This window comes from Chrysochloris asiatica, unplaced genomic scaffold (assembly GCF_000296735.1).
Source record: "Chrysochloris asiatica unplaced genomic scaffold, ChrAsi1.0 scaffold00186, whole genome shotgun sequence".
Lineage (NCBI taxonomy): Eukaryota > Metazoa > Chordata > Mammalia > Afrosoricida > Chrysochloridae > Chrysochloris > Chrysochloris asiatica.
This window is the reverse complement of record NW_006408704.1, coordinates 336,457-341,287: the sequence shown is the minus strand read 5'-3', so window position 1 is coordinate 341,287 and position 4,831 is coordinate 336,457.

Below are 4,831 nucleotides of genomic sequence, written 5' to 3'. Positions count from 1 at the left end.
TTTCATTATATGGACACCTTGTACTCACCTTCATGTAAGTAGAGCTCTGTATATGGAAATGATGCACTTCTCTGCCATGTAGGTAGCTGTCTATATATGGACATTTTGGACTCATCAGCCATGTAGCTACCTCTCTGTGCATGAATATGTTTGACTGATCTGCCATGTAGGTAGCTCTCTGTATGTCAATATATTAGACTTGTGTGCCATGTAGCTAGCTCTCATTATATGGAAATGTTGGACTCATCTGCCATGTTGCTAGTACTCTGTATATGGACCTGTTGGACTCATTTGCCATGTAACTAGCTCTCAGTATAGGGATACGTTGGACTCATCTGCTATGAAGCTAGAAGTCCTTATAAAGAAATGTTGCATTGCTCTGCCGTGTACCTAGTTCTCTGTATATGGGCATTTTAGACTTGTCTGCCCTGTAACTAGCTATCTGTGCATTGATATGTTGGAATGATCTGACATGTAGGTAGCTCTCTGTATATGAACATATTGGACTTGTCTGTCATGTAGTTAACTCACTGTATATGGACATGTTGGACTCATCAGACATGTAGCCAGCTGTCTCTATATGAACATCTTGAACTCATCTGCCTTGTAGCTAGTCCTCTTTATATACACATGTTGGACTCATCTGCCATGTAGTTAAAATTCTGTATATGGAAATGTTGCACTACCCTGTGATGTAGCTAACTCTCTGCATATGAACATTTTGGACTCATCTGTCATATATCTAGCTAACTGTGCATGAATATGTTGGACTGATGTGCCATGTAGGCAGCTCTCTGTATATGAACATATTCATCTTGTTGGCCATGTATCTAGTTCTCTGTATATGGACATGGTGGACTCATCAACCATGTAGCCAGCTCTCTCTGTATGAACATGTTGGACTCTTCTGCCTTGTGGCTAGTCCTCTATATATACACAAGTTGGACTCATCTTCCATGTAGCTCACTTTCAGTATATGGACATGTTGGGCTCACCTGTCATGTAGCTACACCTCTGTACGTGGACATTTTAGACTACTCTGCCATGTAGTCAGTTCTCAGTATATGGACACATTGGACTCATCTGCCATGTAGCTAGAATTCTGTATATAGAAATGTTACACTACTCTGCCATGTAGCTAGCTCTCAGTATATGGACATGTTGGACTCATCTGTCATGTAGCTAGAACTCTGTATGTGGACAGTTTGGACTACTCTGTCATGTAGTCATTTCTCAGTATATGGACACATTGGGCTCATCTGCCATGTAGCTAGAACTCTGTATATGGAAATGTTGTACTACTCTACCATGTAGCTAGCTCTCTCTATATTGACATTTTGAACTCGTTCTGATATGTAATTAGCTCTCTGTGCATGGATATGTTGGACAGATCTGCCATGTAGTTACCTCTCTGTATATGAATGTATTGGAATGGTCTGCCATGTAGCTAGTTCTCAGTACATGGACACGATAGACTCATCTGTATTGTAGGTAGAACTCTGCATATGGAAATATTGCACTACCCTGCCGTGTAGTGTATGTATATTATGGACAAGTTAGAATAATCTGCCATGTAGCTAGAACTCTGTATATGGAAATGTTGCACTACTCTGCCATGTAGCTAGATCTCTGTATATGGACATTTTGGTGTAGTCTGCCATGTAGCTAGGATTCTGTGCATGGATATGTTGGATAGTGCTGCCATGCAGATAGCTCTCTGTTTATGAACATATTGGACTTATCCGCCATGTAGTTAGTTTTCAATATATCGACATGTTGGACTCACCAGCCGTGTAGCCTACTCTCTGTGTATGAACATATTGGACTCATCTACCTTGTAGCTCGTCCCTAAATATACACATGTTGGACTCATGTACCATTTAGCTGTCAGTATATGGATATGTTGGACTCATCTGCCAAGTAGCTAGGACTCTTCAGTTGGACATGTTGCACTACTCTACCATGTAGATAGCTCTTTGTATATGGACATTTTGAATTTGTCTGTCATGTAGCTAGCTATCTGTGCATGGTTATGTTGGATTGATCTGCCATGTCGTTAGCTCCTCTATATGAACATATTGTACATGTCTGCTATATAGGTAGCTCTCAGTATATGGACATGTTGGACTCATCAGCCATGTAGCCAACTCTCTCTGTATGAACATTGTGCCGTGTATCTAGTCCTCTATATATACACAGGTTGGAATCATCTGCAATGTAGCTAACTCTCAGTATATGGACATGTTGGACTTATCTGCCATGTAGCTAATACTCTGTATATAGATATGTTGGACTACTCTGTCATATAGCTAACTCTCTCTGCTTGGATATCTTAGATTGATCTGCCATGCAGGTAGCTCTCTGTATATGGAAATGTTGCATATTTCTGCCATGTAAGTAGCTTTCTGTATATGGATATTTTGGACTGGTCTGCAATGTAGCTAGTTTTCTGTGCATGGATATCTTGGAGTGATCTGCTTTGTAGGTAGCTGTCTGTATGTGAACATGTTGGACTTGTCTGCCATGTAGCTTGATCACAGTATAGCGACATGTTGGACTCATCAGCCATGTAGCCATCTCTCTCTGTATGAACATGTTGGACTCATCTACCTTGTAGCTATTACTCAGTATATGGAAATGTTAGGCTAGTCTGCCATGTAGCTAGCTCTCAGTATATGGACACGTTGGACTCAACTTCCAGGTAACTAGAACTCTGTATGTGGAAATGTTGCACTACTCTGTCATGTAGCTAGTTTTCTGTATATGGACATTTTGAAATCATCTGCTATTTAGTTAGCTCTCTTGTGCATGGGTATATTGGATTAATCTACCATGTAACTAGCTCACTGTTTATGATCATACCGGACTTGTCTGCCATGTAGCTAGCTCTCTGTATATGGACAAGTTGCACTCATCAGCCATGTAGCTGGCTTTCGGTATATGCACACATTGGACTCATCTGCCCTGTAGTTACAACTCTGTATATGAAAATGTTGCATTACTCTGCCATGTAGCTAGCTATCTGTATATGGACATTTTCAACTCGTCTGTCATGTAGCTAGCTCTCTGTGCATGGATATCTTGGACTGCTCTGCCATGTAATTAGCTCTTTGTATATGAGCATATTGGACTTATCTGGCATGTAGCTAATACTCAGTATATGGATATGTTGGACTCATCAGCCATGTAGCCAGTTGTCTCTGTATAAATATGTTAGACTCATCTGCCACGTAGCTAGCCCTCTAAATATACACGTGTTGGACTAATCTGCCATGTAGCTAACTGTCAGTATATGGATATGATGGACTCATCTACCATGTAGCTAGTTCTCTGTATATGGAAATGTTGCACTACTCTGCCATGTCGCTAGCTATCTCTATATGGACATTTTGCACTCATCTGCCATGTAGCTAGCTTACTGTGCATGGATATGTTGGACTGATCTGCCATGTAGGTATCTCTCTGTATTTGAACATATTTGTCTTGTCTGGCATGTAGCTAGCTCTCAGTATATGGACATGTTGAACTCATCAGCCTTGTGGCCAGCTCTCTGTGTATCAACTTGTTGGACTCATCTGCCTTGCAGGTAGTTCTCTCTATATATACATGCTGGACTCATCTACCATGTATCTAATTCTCAGTATATGGACATGTTGGACTCATCTGCCATGTAGCTAGTACTCTATATATGGTAATGTTGGAAGACTCTGCCATGTAGCTCTCTGTCAGTATATGGACAAGTTGTAATCATCTGCCATGTAGCTAGCTCTCTGAAGATGGACATTTTGGACTTGTCTGCCATGTAGCTAGCTCTCTGTATATGGATAAGTTGCACTCATCTGCCATGTAGCCAGCTCTCTGTATATTGAGAAGTTGCACTCATCGGCGATATAGCAAGCTCTTTCTGTATGAACATGTTGGACTCATCTGCCTTGTAGCTAACTCTCAGTATATGGACATGTGTGACTCATCTGCCATGTAGCTAGTACTCTTTATATGGACATGTTGGACTACTCTGCAATGAAACTAACTCTCAGTATTTGGACACGTTGGACTCATCTGCCATGTAGCTAGTAGTCTGTATTTGGACATGTTTAACTACTCTGCCATGTAGCTACTTATCACTATATGGTCACGTTGTTCTCGTCTGCCATATAGATACAGTTCTGTACATGGAAATGTTGCACTACTCTGCCATGTACCTATCTCTCTATTATATGGACATTTTGGACTCGTCTGCCATGTAGATAACTCTCTTTGCATAGATATCATGGAATGATCTGCCATGAATTTAGCTCTCTGCATATAAACGTATTGGATTTGTTTGTCATACAGCTAGGTCTTAGTATATGGACATGTTGGACTCATCTGCCATGTAGATAGAGCTCTGTATATGGAAATGTTGCACTACTCTGCCATGTAGCTAACTCTCTGTGCATTGATATGTTGGACTGATCTGCCATGTAGATAGTTCTCTGTATATGAACATACTGGAATTGTCTGCTATGTCACTAGCTCACTGTACATGGATGCATCAGACTTGTAGCCAGCTCTCTCTGTATGAACATGTGGGACTCATCTGCCTTGTAGATAGTCCACTATATATACACATGTTGGACTCATCTGCCATGTAGCTAACTCTCAGTATGTGGACATGTTGGATTCACCTGCCATGTAGCTAGCACTCTGTATATGATCATTTTGGACTCATCTGCTATGTAGCTAGAACTCTGTATATGAAAATGATGAACTACCTATCATGTAGCTAACTCTCTGTATATGGACATATTGGACTCGTCTGCCATATAGCTAGCTCTCTGTGCATAGATAT